This window comes from Acomys minous (genome assembly GCF_964271855.1).
Source record: "Acomys minous genome assembly, chromosome: 12".
Lineage (NCBI taxonomy): Eukaryota > Metazoa > Chordata > Mammalia > Rodentia > Muridae > Acomys > Acomys minous.
In genome coordinates, this window is record NC_140493.1 from 5,909,740 (window position 1) to 5,933,048 (window position 23,309).

Sequence of the window (23,309 nt, forward strand, 5' to 3'; positions counted from 1 at the left end):
TCCCTCAAATGCATTTGGTCTCTATGGGGCCTATCTGAGGCTGCAGAGGGCTGGCTGTGTGTTCTTTAGGGGTGCGTATTTAGATGGTGAAATGCTAATGCAAAGCAAAGGACTGTGCTGATGACTGTCCATGACAGGATAAGGAAAGGAATTGCAGTCTTGAAGAGGTGACTGAGGCGTAGGGCCCTGGCCGTCATTTAGTAATTATCCTAAAGCTTGTAACTTCATGGATAGTGTCCTAGTCAGGGTTACCACAGCTGTGATGACACACCATGACCAAAAGCAAGTTCCAGGGAAAGGGCTTACTTAGCTCACACTTTTATGTCGCTGTTCATCTGTGAAGGAAGCCAGGGCAGGAACTCAAACAGAGCAGGAACCTGGAGGCAGGAGCTGATGCAGAGGCCATGGCGGGCGACAGGGTGGGGGGTGGGGGCAGGGCGGGAGGGGGCTGCTTACTGGCTTGCTCCCTGTGTGTTGCTCAGCCCGTTTTCTCATAAAGCCCAGTTCTGAACGTTGTGTACGTTAGCCTCTGTCGACCTGACACTAACTGGAATCATCTGGGAAGAGGGACTGTAGTTGAGAAGTTACCTCTCTCAAGCTGGCCTGTGGCGTTTTCTTGATTGATTGATGGTTGATGTGGGAAGACCCCGCCCACTATGGGGTTGCACAAAAAGAAGGCTGAGCAAGCCTTAGGAGGTGAGCCAATAAGCAACGGTCCCTTGGCTGGGCGTGGTGGCGCATGCCTTTGATTCCAGCACTCAGGAAATGGAGGCAGGAGGATCGATGTGAGTTCAAGGCCAGCCTGGTCTACAAAGTGAGCCCAGGACAGCTAGGCTACACAGAGAGACCCTGTCTCAAAAAACAAACAACAACAAAAAAGATTTTAAAAGTACCCCCAACAAACTCCCATGAGACACCATCATTTAAATGCCAGGAGTGTCACCATGGAGGAAGAAACCTTTAACACATGGGCCCCTGAGGACAACCAATATCTAGAATGTAGTGAGGGCTCTGGGCTGAGCCTGCAGCACACTGGCAGTCAGAGTAGCAGCAGCCAGCAAGCCCCTGAGTCTGTTCTCAGCTTCAGTCAAAAATCTTCCCTGATTGAAAAATAATGTCAAAAATTGGATCTTAATTACCTAAAAGCTTTTAATATAAATCCTTTTAAAGATTATTTATAGCAGAGCCATCTCATGTCATTAAGATAATTCCATCTACGTTTAAAGAAAACTTACTTTAAAATCCAGTAATGACTCAAAATTCTTTTCCTAATTGTTTTTTTTTTTTTTTTTTTTTTAGGTTTCGTTAACTTAAAATAGTGCTTAGAATTAAAAATTGGATCCAGGAGCTAACAGGAACTTTGAAAATAAGCATATATTCATATTAAAAGTGGTGGGGAAAGCTCCACATAATATCAGCATATATCAGCACTGGGTGGACATTTAGAACTACGTAGGCAGTTCTTAGCAATCGTGCTCTTAACAGCACCCGTTTCCAGAGCTGGGAAAATGGCCTGAGAGCTTAGATTTTCATTGGGAGCACTTTTCACTCCAATATTTACAAAGGTCAGACTTGAAAGGGGAGTGGAGGCTTTTCTAGAACATCTACTGTAGTAGTCTTTGTGTTGTCTTGTTCGTGATGGAGTTTTTAATTTGTAAGTAGCACAATTTAGAACTTTTAATAAATCTTTATAGCTGGGCGTGGTGGCACACGCCTTTAATCCCAGCACTCGGGAGGCAGAGGCAGGCGGATCGCTGTGAGTTCGAGGCCAGCCTGGTCTACAAAGGGAGTCCAGGACAGTCAAGGCTACACAGAGAAACCCTGTCTCAAAAAACAAAAACAAAAAAAACAAAAAAAAAAAAAACCTTTATGTAAGGGGCTTGAGAACTAGATCACAAGTTAAGGGCCCATGCTGCTCTTGTAAAAGCCCTGAGTCTGGTTGCTAACAACCACACTGGGAAGCTCAGACGTGTCTGTAACTCAGCTCCAGGGGATTGGACACGCTCCTCTGGATTCCTCACGGAATGTGAACATATCCCACCCAGTAAAATCGATCACTTGAAGAATATCTGAAAGAAATGAGAGAGAGAGTGAGTAACAATAGATATTCGGGTTAAGAACATTTTAAATAGAACAGTATTTTAAGTGGCAAAAGGTGCATGGAAGGCTCATGAAAGCGTTTGGCGTACACACTATGGCTGGAGCAAACGGACATGAGGCCAGTAAGTGGGGTGGCCAACATGGCCTTCATAATGTTGTAGGGACTCTGCTATTTCCTAGACAAACGAGAGCTGCTTGAGAGCCCTGTTCTTACCTGCATGTTGACAGGAGGATTCCGGCTCTTTTGATGGCATAGATTACAAGGAAACAAAGGCACAGAGACGTATTAAAATATTACAATAAGCCGAGCAGTTGTGGCGCACGTCTTTAATCCCAGCACTCAGGAGGCTGGCCATCAGCTAAGCCAGGAGGAGAAATCAGAGTGGCACATAGAATCCGTTACTTTCACGGCCATGCGGAGAGCTGGACCATGTTTCCTGGGGGAAAGCTTTGCTGGGGCACATGAGGGGACGTGGAGAGGAAAGGGATTTTAGATAGCAACCAGAAAACCAGCGGCATCTTGTCCTTAAAAGGAGCAGGTCCAAATGAGTCCCTGAAGTTCCTAGGTCAAGAAAAAGGATTTCTAAAGTGAGAAAAAATAACAGGAGACGTAGGAGAGGAGAGGGGCGACAGTGGATGATATTCTGTATGGGCAGGGATAGAATCTGAGGCTTTGCTATCCAGCTGGAGGTACCCTGGGGGGTGGCGAGCCCAGACTGAAATGTGCTGCAAGTATAAAACACATTAGACTCCCCGGACTTTGGATGAGAAAATATGATGCCCAATATTGCGATAGTTTTGGTTGTTTATGTAGGTGAGCTGATAATCACCCCTGGGATCCTAGGCGCGGTCTTCATCTTGGTCTACAAAACTGGCAAACGAGAGAAAAACACTCCCTCCCCAGGACCAAAGGAGAACAAGAGAAAGAGAGAGAACATTTAATTGTTAATAATTTCATATTTTTACAATTATCTTCACAAAAGGGGAATGATCCAGAACAAGACACATATATAGCTTTAGACAAAGGATAATATATTTTGTATGTGAAGAAGGGACAAGAAAAAGGGATTTCTGGGCTAGGAGTAATAATTTCTAGAAGCACTACTGTAACTCCATGTGTTGGGACCTGGAATTGTAGCACTACTCTGTTACTGAACCAGACTCCTTTTGCAGGATGCGTATTATGCCTGTCACTGAAACAAGTTTAAATGGTGAGGTGAACTTCACAAGGTAGGGGAGTGTGAGGTAGGAAAGCCAACAGTCAAATCCAACTCTTTGAGGACAGATAGGTTAAAGTACCTATCTATGAAATAAAACAGCAGCAGCAAACAAACAAACAAACAAGCCAAAAAAAACCAGGCTAGAGTTGGGCATGGTTTTGTGTTGCTAAAATTCCTCCCCAGGGGAGGGAGAGATGTAATCAGTGTGTACCCCTTCTCTGAAATCCCAATGACAAACTGAGATATGACTCTGCTGACTTCGCTCTGGAGATCTAATGAGTTTATTGGGCTTCCTTACAGAGCATAGACAAAGGGGTTACTTACAGGGCTGTGGGTGCTCCGCCCTGGAAAGTCTTTACCCAGCAATGATGAGGACTGCCCTCTAGCAGCAGAGATGGAGGTTGACTGCCCCCCCCAGTGTCCCCCTCCCTCCCCCCTCCCTGCTTGAGTAATACAGGAGCATTATCATAAACTTGACTTGGCAGACCAAGGCCATGATGAACTTGAACACTAATGTGCCTCCGTTCCCCCTTCCTTGACACGGTGAGAATGGCATATATTCAGATATTGCCTGCCATAAGGCATGGGCACCTGCAAGAGGTGTGGGACAAGGTACCACAGGGGGAGGGCCTGACTGCCCAACTCTGAGTCCCCTGAGAAGTAAACCTGATTGCATAGAAGTTGATGTCGAAAAATGTCTTGTTCACTGTATATTGGGGACGCCCACAGACAGTAGATCAGGACCTCCCTCTCCTCCTCAAAAAGACATCTTGACAAGCCAATCTGGCCCTAGGAGGACCAAGTCAATGCTTCCACCCTCTGGTTAATGCCCGCTCCCTCTGTGGACCAACGCTCACCCATATATGATGGATCCATCTGCCTCCTCTTTTAGTAAAGAAAGGGAGGAGATGTTGGGGACAATAAGCCATATGGCCAATGTACAGCCATCTTGTCCGAGTCTGCACCTTTAAGTCTCTGTCTTTCCCAGAGCTTGCCTTTTACCAGAAACTAGCCGACCCTGTTGTGAGTCAGCAGTTAGACTAAAGACAGATAGGGATGGAGCGACCCTGTTGTGAGTCAGCAGTTAGACTAAAGCTAGAGGAAGACAAAGCAAGATACCCTGTGTGGCAAGACATTATGACCCTGCCTGGAATTCCCTATGTTTTGAGAAAGGCCTGTAGTTCGGTTGCTATAGCAATATGCTCCCCTGCCTTCTGCCTTACAAAAGCTGCTGCCTCTGGAAGAGCACACAGTGCTCCTAACCACTGAGCCATCTCACTAGCCCCAGGATGGTTTCTTAACTGACATTTGACAAAGCCTAGCCTAGCTACCTACTGCTTGGCCAACTGCCTCTTTGTACATCTTAGCTGACGCTCCCCGCCCCCGCCCCAGTCTTGAGGATCTCCTCTCCCTGCCTTGGGGTCCTCCCTGTCTCTGCTTCCCAGAACCGGCTTAGATCCCTAAGCCTACCTAGCAAACAGCACTTCTTCAGTCCTGGACCTGTCTGTCTCTCCTGACTCTTGGTGTCTGCCTTCAGTGACAACTCCCAGACACCACCCAGTTTGTATGTTTGCAGGGCTGGGGATGGTACCCAGATCCCTGACCCTGGAGAGAATATAATCTTGCCTTAGGCTGGGCCCAAGGTGAAAGCAGTCTTGGGTAGCTTGACCCCACTGAGACCTTGTCTGGACAAACTGATAAAGATCTTAGCTAGACTTAGAGAAATAGGAAGTTTGAGCCCAGGACCAGAGATTCCAGAGGAGCAAATGCGCAGAGAGAAAATGCAGTCTCAGGGTCACATAACTTGGAATTTAATCAGCCCATCGGTCCAGGCTCCCGAGGCCAGGCTCTGACCTGTTCCTGTCTTTCTGAACGCTTTAAGTTTTGCTTTCCCCTGATGTTACTGCGAAACAAGTATTATGACTAAAATGACAAAAAGTTAGGAACATCAAGACTCGGAGAGTCCAAGGCCTGACAGCTGGGTTTGAGAGAGCCAAGCTTCACGGGGAAGAGGGAGGATGGGGCTCTGGGAAAAGCAGACCTGGTGTGGGTGGGCTTCATCTGGCTTACATGAGGCTGTACAGAGGCAACTACACAAGTCACTGTTGCTCCCTTGTGTATTCTTGCAGCAGATACGGCTACTTACAGCAAACTCACTGAAAGTGTGGCGTGGAAGAAAACCATCTATTCCAGAAAGGAGATGCTGCCCAGCCTCCAGGCAAGCAGTTAGATGTGAGGTAACCCAGGGAAACTGTGTTTGTTTGTTTGTTTTGTTTTTGTTTTTTGTTTGTTTGTTTTTGTTTTTTTGAGACAGGGTTTCTCTGTGTGTAGCCTTGACTGTCCTGGACTCACTCTGTAGACCAGGCTGGCCTCGAACTCACAGCGATCCACCAGCCTCTGCCTCCCGAGTGCTGGGATTAAAGGCGTGCGCCACCATGCCCAGCACATCTGTGTTTCTTGATGATCAGGATTTTCCTTTGTGGTTAGACATCCTTGAATCTGCATTAGATTGATCCCACTCTATCAGAAACTAAGGTACCAGGGCATTTGCCTACACACGTACACGGATGAAGGGTCTATACTCTCACAATAAAACTCAACATCATGACAGGAATTGGTCACGCACACCTTTAATTTCAGCACTCAAGAGGCAGAGGCAGGCTGATCTCTGTGAGTTTGAGGCCAGCCTGGTCTACAGATCGAGTTCCAGGATAGCCAAGGTTACACAGGGAAACCCTGTCTTGAAAAACAACAGCAACAACAACAACAAACCAAAATAAACAAACAGATGAACGCGACGTCATTCTAATATCACCTGTAGTGTGGCTGTGATATCCCTTCCTTTTTGTGGGGATCATGGAAAGAAATGCCCTAAAAAGATCTCATCCACCATAAAAGGCTCACCTTGTTATGTTTCAAAGGGAGTTAGTTCAACAGGGTCATCAATATGGCTGCCTGGAGAGTAACAAGTTTCCTGGGAGAATGCCATAGGCAGAAAGGCAGCAACATTGGGAGGTGCATCCTGAGGAGAGGTCAGACCCCAGCCCCAGAAAAGGACAACAGCATAGCAGAACCCCTGAAGGGAGGAGTCACAGTCCATAAGGCAGAAGGGGATCTCTTATAACTTTCTGAGGACATGGAGATTTTGAAGCAAGATCCTGGGCTCTCTGATGCCCAGGCAGAAGGCAGGGAATGGGGGTAGGAGCAGGACACGTGGTACCAATACCTCCTTTGATGTAAAGTCTTCTCCCCAGGGAAGATATCCTGTACCTGGAAGTCTGTTAGCAGGGGGTTGTATAGACACTGTCTCAGTAGCGTGCCCTTGAGAGGAGATAGCAGCTGATGCTGTGCTCTGAGTAGAGGCTGTACTCTACTGTTACGTTCTCACAGACTGTAAGTCATGAGTATGTCACTTCCATGAACACTCATAAAGAAGTCTTTCAAATCTACAACCCAGACTCCCCCCTCCCCACACTATGCTGCTCCCCATCTTGGGGCACCCCCCTCCAATCTCTCTTTTGGGATGCTCGGCTGAGCTTGGCTGGTTAAACTTCTGCTCTGCTGAAGAAACATCTGCTCCAGTTGTCTGTGTCTCGTGATTGATTTCACTCAACACCTGCCACTCGAGACAAGGTCACAAGGCTGAGACACTGTTTCCCCATTTCTAGGGTAATACATGCAAAAGTGTCCTTCCTGTCGCCCTGTCTCCCATCCTCAAAACAAAAGCACCCAGTGGGTGTGCCCTGAAGAAAGAAGGAGGAATAGAACCAACCCTTGGTGTACACTGGCCTGAGTTTTGATCTAGGGTTTGCCGAAGAGTGTCTCTAAATGTCTGAGGCTTGACGTTGCTAGAGGAATGGACAGCGGCTTACATAAGCATTTGGCATGGTTCCTGACAGACACTGAGAGAAATGTATGTTCCTTCCTCATTCTCCCTGGCCACTTCCTATCTAGCATAATAAAGCCTCCTTACTCACGTCTCCAGCAGCAGCAGCAGCAGCAGCGGTGGTCAAAACTGTCTGCTTCCTGTCTCGTAGAGTTGTGCTGTTTGATTGTTTTATGCTAAGGTACTTAAAAAGTGAAAGTCCAGGCTGAAGAGATGACTCAGAGGTTAAGAGCACTAATTGCTCTTCCAGAGATCCTGAGTTCAATTCCCAGCAACCACGTGGTGGCTCACAACCATCTGTAATGTGAGCTAGTGCCCTCTTCTGTCATGTAGGTGTGCATGCAGGCATGTACACATAATAAATAATTTTTTAAGTGAAAGTCATTCTGATCACACATAGACACTGAGCCAGAGTTTGGCCCAGGACGACAGTAACTAACTGTGGTAGTTAATCTTGATTGGCAACATGATGAGATTTAGGATCACCATGGAAACAAGCCTTTGGGCATGATGACAGGGGACTGCTCACATTAGATTCATTGAAAGACCCACCCTAAGTTTGAGCAGCATCATTCTGTTTTATGTTTTCCTAGACTTTATAAAAAAAAGAGAAAACAGGGGTGGAGAGATGGCTCAGAGGTTAAGAGCACTGTCTGCTCTTGCAGAGGACCTGAGTTCAGTTCCTGGCAACCACATGGTGGCTCACAACCATCTATAATGAGATCTGATGCCCTCTTCTGGCCTGCAGGAGTACATGCAGATAGTGCACTCTTATACATTAAATAAATAAGTTAATTAATTAATTAATTAAGAAGAGAGAGAAAACAGGCTGGCAAGATGGCTCAGTGGGCTGAGGTGCTTGCCGCCAAGCCTGATAACCTGAGTTCAATTCTTGGGACCCACCCAATAAGAGCAGGACTGATTCCCACAAGTTATTGTGTTGGCTGGTTTTTGTTTTTGTTTTTGTTTTTGTTTTTGTTTTTGGTTTTTCGAGACAGGGTCTCTCTGTGTTAGCCTTGGCTGTCCTGGACTCACTTTGTAGACCAGGCTGGCCTCGAACTCACAGAGATCCGCCCACCTCTGCCTCCCGAGTGCTGGGATTAAAGGCGTGTGCCACCACGCCCGGCTTGTTGGCTGTTCTTGCTTGCCAACTTGACTACGTCTGGAATTTACAAAAAAACTCAAGTGGCTGGGCCCACCAGGGAGGGACTTTTTCTTAATTAAATCATTTAAAGTTGGAAGGGTCTGCTTTTAATCCGGTTCTTTTGAGGTGGAAGATTCACCTTTAATTTGGACCACACCTTCTGCTGGCAGCTGATATAAAGGACATGGAAGAAGGAAGTTTGCTTTTTTTTGTTCTTTTCTTTTTTTGCCTGCTTGCACTTGCTGGCAAGTCCATTCCCTCACTGGCCTTAGAGCCTACTTTTTTGGGATTCCAGCATATACTGAAGACCAGCTGAGACATCCAGGCTCATGGGCTGGATTTTTGAATTTCTGTTGGTAGCCAAGCGTTGTTGGAATGGAAGGATCACAGGCTATGAGCCGTTCTAGTTAACTATATATGATAAATGTGTATGATAAATAAATATATATTCATTCTACCAGTTATGTTTCTCTAGACAACCCCAACTAACACAGTTATCCTCTGATCTCCATATGTGCATTGTGGCACATACACACAGTAAGTAAATACATACATACATACATACATACATACATACATACATACATGTAAGACAAGCAAGACAGCTTAGTGGGTAAAGATGCTTGTTGCAAGGCACTAAAAGCCCAGTGACCTGAGGTGTATCCCTGGAAACCCATGTGTATTGATTAGCTTGCATTGTCACCTGGATATGACCTACAGTCACCTGGGAATAGAGGCTCAATGAGGGACTGTCTACATTGGGTTGGCCTGTGGGCATGTCTATGGCATAGTGTCTTGATTAAATTAACAGATGTGGGAAACCCTAGCCTACTGTGGGTGGTGCCATTCCCTAGGCAGGGGGTGGAGAAATCTGGCTGGGCACAAGCAAGCAAGCAAGCAAGCAAGCAGGCATTCATTCATTTCTCTTTGATCTTGACTGCAGATGTGGTGTTCCCTGCTGGCTGTCTCCGTCTCCTGCCACCCTGACTTAGCTGAAATGACGGACTGCAACATAAAATTATAAATCAAATAAGTCCTTTTTCCCTAAGTCACTTTTTATCAGAGGTTTTTTTTTTTTTTTCTTTTTTTGGTTTTTCAAGACAGGGTCTCTCTGTGTTAGCTTTGGCTGTCCTGGACTAGCTTTGTAGACCAGGCTGGCCTCAAACTCACAGCAATCCTCCTGCCTCTGCCTCTGGAGTGCTGGGATTAAAGGTGTGCGCCACCACTGCCCGGCTTATCAGAGTATTTTATTACAGGAACAGAGACTAAACTAGAACGCCACATAAAGGTGGAAGAAGAGAGCCAAATCTACAAAGTTGTCTTCTGACCTATAGCACATGCAACCCCTCCCCCACATTATACACATGCACAACACACACATGTACACACACACGTGCTAATAATAGTTCATAAAATAAAATGTTAAATGAAACTAAATAAAAAGAAGAAAGCAGTCATGCTCACATGGCTGCTCATCGTCCTCTGCTTCCTGAGGACAGATATAACCTGCCTGCCTGCCTGCGGCTTCTGCTACCACGCCCTTCCCCCTCAAACTGGGAGTCAAAACAAAGCCCTTTTCCCTTAAGTTGCTTTAATAAGGGTATTTTTGTCCCAGCAGTAAGAAAAGTAATAAATGCAACTGGTGCCAGGAATAGAATCATTGCTGCAACGAACCCTACTGTGAACTGGTTTGCAGGAAGGACACGGAACACTGTAGAATTCTGGGAGAGAAACACCCTAGGATTCTCTAAGAAGACCTTAAATGGTCCACTGGGTTGTGAGTTTGGAAGACCATAAAACTGAGAAAAATACAGAAAGTGGAAGCCCAGCTATGCAATTTCAGGGGGGAACAGGGACTATCAGGGGGCCAGAGGCTATTTTTATGGCATTCTGGTGGACAATCTGGTCACATTCCAGCCATACCCTAAGAACTTGAGTGGGTCTCCATGCAGGAGCATTAGGCTGTGGCACAACCGCTGCTTACCTCCTTAATCCAGGTCTGCAGTGAGAGAGGGCAAAACATAGACCAGAAAGGATGGGAAGTGTGCACTTGGGTGACGGAAAGAGTGCAAGTGTAACTGCCTTACAGGCAAGGCAGCCTTGAAAGCAATGGAAATTGTTAAAGAGGTAAATACACATGCAGGGCATGGTGGCGCACACCTTTAATCCCAGCACTCGAGAGGCAGAGGCAGGAGGATCGCTGTGAGTTCCAGGCCAGCCTGGTCTACAAAGCGAGTCCAGGACAGCCAAGGCTAACACAGAGAGATCCTGTCTCAACAAAACAAAACAAAACAAAACAAAAAAGAATACACTCCATAGGACCTGGTACCGTGCAGGGGCCAGCAGGGTTGCTGTGTACACAGGACTTCTAAGTTCTGCCCTTAGCTCTGGGTGTAGCATTCATGGCCCCCCTCTTGGATACAGTTGTATCCCCTTCTGTTGGGTGACCCTGGGGAAACACTTCTCCAGGTGGTTGCTTTGAAGGATCAGGAATCGCTGAACCTGATGTTCTCAATTTAGATACCATCCTTTCAAATAAATTTGCATGTTTACAAGACAGAACCTTTACATTTATTTTATTTTATTTTTTGTGTATGGGTATTTTGCCTGAATATATGACTGTGTACCACATGCATGCCTGAGACCCACAGAGGCCAAAAGAAGGAAGGCATCAGATCCCTTGGAACCAAAGTTACAGATGGTATAAGCTGTCCTGTGGGTGCTGGGAATTGAACCTGAGTTCTTTGGGACCGCAGCCAGTGCTTTTAACTGCTGAGTCTCTCTGACCCACAAATGGAGCCTGAGTTCCAGTCCCCAGGGGTGGTTCAATGAGAAATGCCCCCATAAGATAAGCTCTAGACTTTGGTAACTTGGTCTCTAGTTGGTGGCACTGTTGGGAAGGATTCTGAGGTGCCACTTTACCGGAGGAAGTACGTCATTGGAAGTAGTAGGGGTTTCATACCTTAAAGCCCGGTCCACTTCCAGCTTGCCCTCTGCAAAGTGCTGGAGGGTCTGAGCGCTTAGCTCCTTGCAGCCCCCGCACCCGCGGTTTGCCGCCATGCTTCCCTGCAGGGGTTAGGCTCTTATCCTGGAACTGTGAGACAAAACAACTGACCTTCTCCAAGCTGCTTGCCTTCTTTTCTTTCTTCTTAAAAAAGATTTATTTATTATGTATACAGTGTTCTGCCTGCACGTACACCTTCAAGCCAGAAGAGGGCACCAGATCTCATTCTAGATGGTTGTGAGCCACCATGTAGTTGCTGGGAATTGAAGAACCTTTGGAAGAGCAACCAGTGCTTCTAACCACTGAGCCATCTCTCCAGCCCCCTGTAAGTTGCTTTCTTAACACAGCAGCAGAAAGGAACTAACACAGCAGATAAAAAGCAGGATGTGACCACACATGTCTGTAATCCCAGTGTTCCCACAGCAACATCTACAAGATATGCTATAGAGAACAAGAGAGCCCGTCTCAAATAGGGTAGAAGACGAGAGTCTGACATCTAAGGTTGACCTCTGACCTCCACAAGTGTGTCATAACACGTACACGCTCTTACCCACACATGTAAACCCACAGACATCATACACACAAAAATGGGTAAAAGTTAGATTGACTAGAATGTCATCTTTAGGACCTACCACACCGTACGTCAAAGTCTTTATGATGTGCACGTTAATGAATCCCCGGTTATTTCTCACGATTCAATGGCTCGGGATGGGGCTCAAGCCACACCTTACTTTAGTTTCTCATCACTACTCACTCACGTTTGTATTCCATCATCCTCATCCTCATCTTCACCCATTTAAGGAATGATATGCCAAGGGTGGTGGCACGTTCTGGAAAAGTCGGACTGAGGAAACTGAGGTAAGGAGATTGTGAGCTCATAGCCTGCATGGGCTCATCAGGGGTGGGGGTTGCAGGGGGAAAAAAAAATCCAAAAGAAGACCCATGTGTGAGTCTCCGAAGAGATTAAGTATGCATCCGCAAGGCTCTCAACACAGTCATAGCTCCCAGCCTAATGCCCTTTTCTCAAGGCAGAAAGCTACCCTGTTCTGGGGAGGAAGTGTCCTCCTGCCTGAGGTTCGGTTGGTGACTGTCACACGTGAGGCAATTCCATGGGGCAGAAGCCATTCTGCAACCCGACTTTCTCTCTAGAGCATCCCTGAGCACATCCTGTTCTTCTGACCAAGAGAGATAGAAGCAAGAGTCAAACTGGCCCAGGCCCCTAGGTCCTCTCGTAGTCAGGGATGCGTCTCCTCCAGAATCCTCCGCCATCTTCTCCATCACCATCAACAGTCAAACTGGTCCAGGCCCCTAGGTCCTCTCACAGTCAGGGATGCGTCTCCTCCAGAATCCTCCGCCATCTTCTCCATCACCATCAAGAAGCTGTACTTGAGCCACTCCTTCTGGACGCAGGATGCAGGCTGCTGTAGTAACTGCAGATGGGCCTTCCTAGTGCTGTGGCCCTTTAATACAGTCTCTTGTGCTGTGGTGACCCCCCACATAACTGTAAGTTTGCTGCTGTTATGAATCTTAATGTCAATACCTGATATGCGGCCCCTGTGAAAGGGTCATTCTTGTCCTCAGAGGGGTCGGGACCCACAAGTTGAGAACCACGGACAGAGAGCAGGTGCCTTCCCCTCATCAGAGAATTATAGGCTGCTTTGCTCATTCCTCTCAACCTGGGCGTGCTTCCTAATTACTTACTAATTATCCAATTAGTGCCATGATTTTGTTCATGTATCTAGCCTGTTCCCCAGCCCAACAGGCAGAAAACAGTAAAGTCCCAACTGGCCCTGGGGCTTCAGCTCAGCTTGGCCCCCTCTGCGGATGTATCCCATTCAGATTGCTGTGTGTCTACCCATTCATCCATCTGTCCATCCACCCATCTAGATCCAGTCAGTGCCTTGCCTCTACAGCTCAACTCAACTCTGAGGCCCTGCAGCTAGGTTCTGTACCCCGATCTGGGCTACTTAATACCTTACTAATTAACACTTAAGCAAGACTTGTAAAAGTAACTTTTATTCTCCTGGCTCAGTTGTTGTGTGGGAGGCTTACTGCCTCCTTCTGCTAACTTAGGCCTCGTCCTGGAAGCTTCTCACCTCTGTACCATATAGCCTAGGCCTAGAATGTTTTCAGCCTCTGAGACTTACTGCTTAATGAGCTCACCCTTACTTGTTCTTTCTGAGCTCTGGGCTTGGCTGGTTCAACTCAGCTGTTCTGGCTCAAACTCTTCTCCCAGCTGACTTATTTAATCTGGCTTCTCTCTCAGCCAGGAATTGCTCTACTTGACCTCAAACTAACTCAGCAATCTGCTCTAATCTTCTGGCTTCTCAGTTTCTGGCTCGTTCACCTGAGTTTTCTCTCTGTAACTGATCTCTATATTACTATTCTGGTCAAATCTGCCTGCCCTCTCTGTAAAAGTGCAGATAAGTAGCTACCCTCTCCTCTCTTTGCTTTCATGAGAGTTGGGTGTATCCTATTCTGTCAAATCTCCTCTGAATCATCAACTTTTCTGCCACTCAATTAGACATCACTTTCAAACATGGGTGCTTCCTTCTACAAACTAAGTTTACTTCATTGTTTGGGATTAAAGGCATGCACCACCACGCCTGGATCTAAGCTTTTCTTTACTTGATATTTGCTCTATACCAGGCTGGCCTTGAACTCAGATCTGCTTGCCTCTGTCTCCTGGATTAAAGGTGTGTTTGTATTCCAGCCAGATCACACAGACCTAGAAGGTCTTTGGATGTGATCTCTTGCCAGAGCAGCCATGTTCTGAATTAACATTCCTCTTTATCAGTCCTCTTCTGCTTGTAGTGAGGCTTCTGTGAACTCCTTGAACTCTGTTGTAGCCTCCTTTAAAGTCTTAGGCAGCCATTCTGACACACACACACCATGTACTGTGTACTGTGTCATCAGTGACTTATTATAGTAAACTAATGCAGAAAAAAAGGGGAACTTGTCACTGCTTGTCACGTTGCAGCCTATGAAACTGACATAGCTTACAAACTTATTATTCAAAATTCTGAAATTGTAGAAAGATGCAAAGTGTCTAGGTTTCTGGCATTTGAGCTCAGGACTGTCCCTCCCCTGTCCTGACTAGTCACGCTGGAGAGGGTGTCCTAAGGGACTCTGTGGCTGGCTCTCTCTGGCCCCTTCCACTTGTTTTCTCTGAGTTCTGCATTTCTCTACATAGCTGAGACCTAACTGCCGCATACGCGTTTGCCTCCTGGTTTGCCTCAAGAAAATGCCCCTTAGTTTTCCCAGGGTCTTTTTCTGAAAAACAAGAACAACAAATGGCTCTGTGGGTAAATGTGCCACCCCTCCTTTTAAGAGAACCCCTTCTCACGTATGCTGGGGTCCCTGGAGGTTCCTGGCCGTCTCCTTACACTGGGGTCCCTGGAGAGTCCTGGCTGTCTCCTTACACTGGGGTCCCTGGAGAGTCCTGACTGTCTCCTTACACTGGGGTCACTGGAGAGTCCTGGCTGTCCCCTTACACTCAGCTGCTGCCTGTGTTTTGTGAATCAAATGTTGACAATTACAGTAGAAGGAGGGTTTTTGTTTTTGTTTTCTCCCCCTAGCATATGCTGAATGTGGTAAAATATTTACCACATCTTACTCTGGATTCATAATTATACTACATTTTTCAGCCCATTTATGGCTAAATTAGAATATTCAGTAGTGTTTGGTGACAACTCCCACACTTTATAAGCACCAAGGGGGAAAATAAATTTTTAATTGGGTTTCACTTGGAAGGGAAATAACCCCTCGTGAAGCATTGCTGTGTTAGAAAAGATACTGTGTTGCCCACAAAAAAATCACAGATGCAGGCTGGAGGGATGGCTCAGAGGTTAAGAGCACTGGCTGCTCATCCAAAGGTCCTAAGTTCAATTCCCAGCAACCATGTGGTGGCTCACAAACATCTATAATGTGACCTGGTGCCCTCTTCTGGCATGCAGGCATACATGCAGGCAGAATACTGTATACAAAATAGATAAATAAATCTTTTAAATGCTCATCCATTGGGGAATTAACATATGTCCACAAGTAAATCTGCAAAGGTCACTTCAAGCTCACCCTCCCTTCCACTCACTAAGCTTTGCAGGTTCACAGCTGTCCCCTCTTCTGTCTGTCACATGTTCTTTACAGAAGCCCCAGGCTTCAGGCAAAAGGATGCAAGCTACTGTTGGCTTCCAGGTCACAAAGACAGACCAACTGTCGTCCTTAAGGGACACTGCTCTGTGCCAGCCCTGCTGGGGGCTCTGGATTCTGAGATCAACTAAATATGTCCCTTTCATCAAAGAGCTTACGAACTAAGGGCAAAGACAAAAAAAGAAACGTCACGACTTATAGGTTTAAAGAAAGGGCAATTGGAGGTACCCAACCCCCCCAGTAAGAGGAAGAAGATGAGGTAGCCTAAGAAACATTAGCCAGAGCCTTGGGGGGGGGGGTGTCACGGGAGCTTCATTCAGAGATGCTGCCTTCCTTAAAAAGCTGGGGAGGGAATGTGGAAAGCAGGGAAGGAATCCAAACCGAGGGGAGAGGAATTCCGGGTGAGCAGGCACAGCAGTGGCAGAGCTCCAAGTTGAACTTGAATTTCATTCTGAAGGCAGTAGCAAGTCTGCATTTTCTCTGCTACAACCCAGGAGGAGGGGCAAGAGCTGGATGGAGGCTGGTGAACCGGTAACCCGTGATTGTCACTGTGAACAAATCTGGTGTAAGGGGACCAGGACACGCGGCCTTCTTTCAGATAGGTCACTTCGGCATAAGGACTACTTTGAGCTTAAGACAAATGAGAGCAGATACCGGAAGAGTTTTGGGTTTTCTTCCATCGTCTCTAAGAGGAAAGCATAAGTTGTTTTGTTGTAGTTGTTGTTTTTGTTTGTTTTGTGAAAGTGTTTTCCTGGGTCCACGAAGGGAAGAACAGAATAGACAGGGAATCACCCACAGAGTTGGTATAAAGACAGCTTCTTAAAAACCACTCTTGCCGGGGCACGGTGGCGCACGCCTGTGATCCCAGCACTCAGGGAGGCAGAGGCAGGTGAATCTCTGAGTTCGAGGCCAGCCTGGTCTACAAAGCGAGTCCAAGACAGCCAAGGCTCCACAGAGAAGCCCTGTCTTGAAAAACAAAACAAAGCAAAATAAAACCACTCTTACCATTTCTATTAGTCTTCTGTTGTTGTGAGAAAACACCAGGACCAAGTCAACTTCAGAAATGTAGATCTTGTTTCGGCTTTGCGGTTCCAAAGAGATAAGTGTCCATCGTGGCTGGCAAGCATGGCAATAAAGAGCAGGCACGGCGTGGGGACAGGAAGCTCATATCTTGGACCACAAGCTTGAAGCGGAGTGAGCAAACTGGAAATGGCTGTAGCCTTTTAACCCTCCCTCACAGCCCACCTCCGGCAACATGCTTCCTCCAACAAGACGGAAGCTCCTAGGCCTCCCCAAACAGCACCAGCAACTGGGGAACCAAGTGTTCAGATACATGATCCAGTGGGGACATTCTATTACATTTTGGTTGTGAGCCTAGCCTTTAATGGCTGAGCCATCTCTCCAGCCCGGGACAATCCGGGACAATCTCATTCCAACACTCACACCTTCCTTTAGTTCCTGGTCCCTACCCCATATATATAAGTTCTCGAAGCCTCTGTCCCCTTTCCTGTCTGAACTGGTATATGATACAAGCTTCCAACCACTTTATCAAGAGGGGAGCTCCCTTTCTGCATGTAAATATTATTAAAAATTGCCTTTTCTCCATTGAGTCTGTCTTTGATTTGTTTAAATTTGCAGCTCCCGGGAACTAAACTGAAGCAGGTAGGGGAAATTTTTTCTTCCTCAGTACACACCATCGTCTCATTGAATCCTCACCTGGCTTAGAGTGGATGTCCCTGCTCTTATTCCTAGATCTGTTAAGAAACTGATTCAAGATCACAGAGCAGAGGTGGTATTTGAACTCAAGTCTTCAAGACCATACAGCCTAAGTACCTACCAACTATGCTGTAATTCTAACACATTGAAAAAAAGAATATATGAGGCTGGAGAGATGCCTCAGAGGTTAAGAGCACTAGCTGCACTTCCAAAGGTCCTGAGTTCAATTCCCAGCAAGCACATGGTGGCTCACAACCATATATAATGAGATCTGGTGCCCTCTTCTGGCATGCAGTTGTACATGCAGGCAGAGCACTGTGTACATACGTAAATAGATCAAGGAATAGCTGCCAAGAAGCAAATATTGCAGTCCTAGTCCTACTGCTAGCAGCAGGAAAGTCAATCATGTAAGCATTTTCCATGTTCTTCGTAACTCAGATCATTAGATAATTGGAGAAAACTACATAACCTTTTTATTTTCCTTCATGTATTCCAGGTTGTCCTCCAACTCAAGATGAGTCTCGTGCTGACCTTGAACTTCTGTCTTTCCTGCCTCTTCCCTCCTTGGTGCTGGGATTATATGTATGTGCCACCATGTCTGGTTTATCCATCACCAGGAACCAAACCAAGGCTTCATGCGTGCTGGGAAGTGCTGTACCCATTGAGCTGTGTCTCCTACCGAAGCCCTGTTTTAATTTGAAGTTATATTCTTTATCTTTCATCTACTTTGGAATAGAAATGTCTAGCACCCTCTTTAGTTAATCAACAAACTAAACAGCCATTCCAGTGGTCTAATACCCTAATTCGGGTGGTCTAATACCCCAATTCTGGTGGTCCCCAAGAAAATAAAATAAAGTCATTCTTTGAGTTAAGTGCAAAAAACAAACAAACAAACAAACAAACAAACAAACAAACACCCTAGGAGGGGCTGCAACCGTCATCTGAGCATCAAGCAAGGTAACTCAGGGATCCCTTGATATAATTCTGGGATGCAGGGAACCCCAATGGGTGGTGGTATTTTAAGCAGTGGCATAGTGAATTTTTACTGAGAGGGGGAGTCACTTGATGGTGCGCACCCCTCTAGTGTTTGCACAAATACTGTTCACTCAGTCTCAAGAGCCTGCAGTGGTCACCCAGGGGACCCTGAAGGCTGTCATTGTTGGGGAGAGGCAGAAGGGGATGCACTGACGTCTCTGAAGCCTTTGCACAAGGCTTTTGCTAAGGGGGATTCAGAGAGTGGATATGGGGAGCCAACAAGAGCCAGCGGCACCCAGACAGAGCTGAGGGGAACAGGAGGATGGAGCAAGACATGGCAGCAGATGCGGGGGTGAGGGGTGAACCCCAAAGGAAAGGTAAATGACGGTTTAGAAATTCTGGGGGTGAGACATGCCATATGAACACTGCTGTGAAAATGGGCTGAAGCTCCCATTACGAGCTGTCCTGGCTATCTGCCCCCTGTTCTCGGATCTGCTCCGTCTCTGTGCTGTGTCTACTTGCCGAGTGGGATAGTTGGAATCTCAGACAACACACTGGCCACTGAACCAGGGTAGTTTTTGCCTCTGTATTCTGCCTGTCAGCCATGACTCCTTTGTGATGCTAGCCAAATAGGTCCCCTGAGAGGCCAGTGTTGGGAGGGGGACACCAACTCCTTCCTCTCTTAGGCTCTGTGGCTGGGATGTGGCTTCCCAATTGCTAAATCTTTGAGCTGCCTTCATTAGTTATTATTCTATTGCTGTGACAAAACACTGTGGCCAAAGCAACCTATAAATTTTTTTCTTTTTTTTTTGGTTTTTCAAGACAGGGTCTCTCTGTGTTAGCCTTGGCTGTCCTGGACTCTCTTTGTAGACCAGGCTGGCCTCAAACTCACAGCGATCCGCCTGCCTCTGCCTCCCAGTGCTGGGATTAAAGGTGTGCGCCACTACACTTAGCCCCTATAAAAGCATTTAACTGGACTTCCAGTTCCAGAGGTTAGGGTGAAGTCAAGAGATGGCAACAGGAGGCTGGTATAGCAATTCAGAGCTCACACCTTTTGTTGGTGGGAGAAGAAGTTGAGACAGGGTTTCTCTGTGTAACAGAGCTGTACTGGACTTGCTTTGTTGACATGGCTGGCCTTGAACTCACAGAGATCTGCCTGTTTCTGCCTCCCAAGTTCTGTGACTAAAGGCATGTGCCACCAAGCCCACGGAGCCTACATCTTGATCCACGAGTTGGAGACAGAGAGGGAACACTGGGAATGACATCAGTCTTTGAAACCCCAAAGCCTGCCCCCGGTGACACGCCCCCTCCAGCAAGGCCACACCCCCTAATCCTTCCCAAACAGTTCCACCAACTGGAGACCAAGTATTCCAACATACAATTCCGAGTCCTGGCGGCCATTCTCACTCAAACCACCACGGTGTCTAATCTAGCCTGCTTGCTATCTTAGCTCCTTTAAAGCCTTTGTAACCACCTTCCTAGCTGATGCTTGTTTTAAATGCTGGCGTGCATTTTATTTTTCTGGAGGCGCTGTACTGTCTGGGTATAAATGAAGCTATTCTAAGAGGATATTTGTGCCACCCCTTCCCCACCCTCCCGCTTTCAGCTATTAGACTATTGAGACAAATAGACCTCTACACAAGCAATTGAAAGTTTCCTAGGAGTCCCAAGGAAGGAAAAAGACTGCCCCCCCCACTCCTAAACCCCCACCCCCCCACCCCCGTGCCAGCCAAAGCCTGGAAGGGAGGGGGGGGCCTTGTTTCCTGGGAAACCTTCACAGTTTTAATTGGTCAAATCACCTTTCAGAAGAAACTGGAACTGAGACAAGGATGGGTCAACAATGCGTGGGACCACACCTTAATGTTTAGTTATCCTAACTTTTTGCACTCTATTTTAAGTTAAATACCACAGGGCTGGAGAGATGGCTCAGCGGTTAAAGGCACTGACTGCTCTTCCAGAGGTCCTGAGTTCAATTCCCAGCAAGCACGTGGTCGCTCACAACCATCTATAATGTGATCTGATGCCCTCTTCTGGCCTGCAGGTGTACATGCAGGCAGAATGCTGTATATATGTGCACATAATAATAAATAAACCTTTTTTAAAAAAAGTTAAATACCACTACCCCAAAGGAGGACTTGGGATGGGATGAACGTGTGGGGGGGGGGAGGGCTGGGGGTCATCTAGGAGGTTGGTAACTTTGTTTCCTAACATGGACAAAACCCTGACCATTCAGGAAATATAGGCTGCAGAGAGAGGGAAAGCAAAGGCTTTGCCCCCTCCTGATGGGAGGGGCTAAGGCCACAAGTCCTCCAAACTGACTCTGGCTTAGGTGCTGGGGGCCAACTCCAGTGATGGTCAGATGGTCAGGTCCCACAGGGGAGGGAGGTAAGGAGTTGTCGCAGGAGGATTGCATCAGAGAGCGAGGCTGGGAGAATCTCGCAGTCCTGACTGACTAGCAATCAGGTTGCAGGTCACTGCTTCTTTATTTATACAGCTCTCTCAAAACAAAGACGGGCTCACGATTTTCCAAGAGATACAGATCATATCATTTTGTCCCGAACACACGTTTGATTTTTCTCTTTGCATATCCAGGGTCGCAGGTTCAATTAGAGTTAGCAAGTTCAGATAGAACATCTTGTTTTCATTATCAGGCCCATAACCCCATTTCAAAGAATCTGCAGACTATTTCTGCCAAGGCAAGGATACTTAATATACAGCAGCCTGAGATCAGGCTGGCAGCACCTGTGGTTTCAAAGCGCTAGACAAATAGGAAATATCCGAGCCAGTCCAGGTGAACCCTGTGCCCTGGGCCATGTGTTTTTAACCCTTGGTGGTCAAAATACTACTTGTGAGTCAGCCTGAGCCTGAGAACATTCCCAAGCTGTAGCTGTTATTCAATCTCTGGTATAAATGCAGTATTTGTATTTATGATCTCTATAAAACTCTGTTCATTTGTTTAAGAAATGATGTCACCACAGCCTGACGCGAGCTAGTTTTTTTTTTTTTTTTTTTTTTTTTTCGAAACGTTATCTTGGCTGTCCTGGACTCACTTTGTAGACCAGGATGGCCTCGAACTCACAGCAATCTGCCTGCCTCTGCTGGGATTAAAGGAGTGCGCCACCATGCCCGGCTTGAGCTAGTCTTTTTATGAATGGCAAATCTTGATACCTGACTCCTTTTTTTTTCTTATATCCTTACATCATCTATACATGCTATTATGTGGGGGGGGGGGGGGGGAGGGAAGCTATTTTAACCAGTCTAACTTTATGCCTGATTTTTTTTTTCCTCTAAGGGAAACCCCTATCTTGTAAGCTACATTTTTCAGGAAACTCTGAGCATATTGTAGGAGGAGGCCTCTGAACTATTGCCAACTCTCCTGGCCAGTGGGAGCTTGTCAGCTTCTTCTAAGCTTATATTGTTCTGGTAATTTTGTTTCTGAGTTTGCTTAGGGGCAGACGTACCAGATCCTGGAGCCATGGTCTCATAAAGAAATTTCTAGCATCTTTGTGCTTATCACCATCTCCAGAGCATAAGGAAGACTTCAGAATAGGGTCAGATAAGGTTATTTCCCTGAAAGCAAAAGAAGCGGTATGTTTAGGATTTTCTTAAAGACACTCAAATATAATTTTCTTGGGAAAAGAAAATTAATCATAATGCAGGAAACCCCACTCTTGGCTGTATTTGTTAACAATTAAACTTTATTATACAACCCAACTAGCTTACACAAAAGGGAAAAAAGGTTTAAGGGAAACAAGAGTGAACCTTCTGGTATCCGTTCCACGGGACGAGTCCCTAGGTGTCTCTGGCCTGTGCACTGGTCCAGCCTGTTCATTGCTCCTCTTCCCTATCCACGTGCGCTCAGGCCCGTCTGAACTTGCCGCTCCTCTCTCCTCTCTGCCTGCCTGTCTCTCACGTGCAAAGGGCAGTCTCCGCCTCCCACTGAGGGCCGATTAGAAACACAATAGTCCAGGTAGAGTCCCTAGGTCCCCTTCCTGAATTCCAGGCCCAGGATGGCTCCACCCAGTCTATCTCAAGGTTAATCTAGGGAGTATCCATGGTGTGTCCAAGGGCAAAGCCCACGGAGACTGCTTTCACCTGTGACAAAGCTTTCACTCCTTCCCACAGCCCACCTCTAATATGGGACACGCAGAGACCAAAACCAAAAGTGCAAGACAGCATGACAGTGATCACAGCATTCAGCTCAGGCTTGCTGTAATGGCGTCAAACAGCTGTGCTGGCTTCATGACTCTCAGTGTCTCCAGCGGATATGGCTGTGCCACTGAGGTATTTTGCAGGGGCCCTGGGCTCCCAACCTTCCCCTCTTGATCTTCTTTAGACAACCAGCCCTGTGCTCTCTCTCCAGTTCTCCTCACAGTATCTGTTAAGAACAAGATGTCTCCTTCTCAGGGACCCAATTTTCACACTCTGTCTACCTATGTTCCTCTAACTCTTCAAGTGGTGACTGGACAATTTGGCCATGTGAGTGCCTGGCTCCAGATTGGTTTGTCTGTCTGTCCTCTAGACAGGTAGCCCTCGTGACTATAGGTATAAAATGAACATTTCCAGCCCGTTCTCCAACTGTGACAAAGGTGGCCCCGTTTGTCCTACCTTTGTTTTCTTTCTTCAACACCTTGGACACCTGGCTGGGAACAGGAACACTTTACTGAAACTTATCCTTTCCAAGATCTTAGCATCCGTTCCCATGGATCAGGATGCTTGAAGTTTCTACAGACTGCAGTAGCAGAGAAAGGCTGGAAGGCAAGAGCAACTCGACTCGGCTGATTAGACTACACTCTCTTCCTTGGTAACTTTGGGGGTACCCCTGTCCCCAGGCTGGGCTCCTGTGTGTCCGTGGACCAACCCTACCATTGTTTTGCTTCCTCCTCAGCTTCAGTCTCTCACCTTACAGACGTACGGACTGACAGATGCACAGTGCTGTCTGATTCCTAATGCCACAAGCTACTGTGGCAGGGAAATAACGTCCGCTGGTACTGCACCGCCCCGCAGTTCCTAAGCCTGCTCTTGCTCTCCTTGGCGGGGCTCCTCTCAGGCTGTCCCTTATCCTAGGTGGTCTGGCTGCTTTGGGGACATCTGGAATGCATGGATGATGTCCCC

At 46.9% G+C, this 23,309-nt stretch overlaps 1 long non-coding RNA gene across 2 annotated transcripts; it reads right to left on the minus strand.

The window, feature by feature from the left end:
- Positions 1-1,879: 1,879 nt before the first annotated feature.
- On the minus strand, positions 1,880-22,103 carry LOC311579164. 2 transcript variants are annotated; one of them, XR_014773075.1, is made up of 4 exons: positions 21,957-22,103; positions 21,656-21,764; positions 2,504-2,662; positions 1,880-2,069 (listed from the first exon to the last, which is right to left on the minus strand). It is a non-coding gene; the product is annotated as an uncharacterized lncRNA (long non-coding RNA). The 2 variants fall into 2 exon arrangements; XR_014773076.1 differs by lacking the exons at positions 21,656-21,764; positions 21,957-22,103 and adding an exon at positions 7,298-7,430.
- Between the last annotated feature and the right edge of the window lie 1,206 nt (positions 22,104-23,309).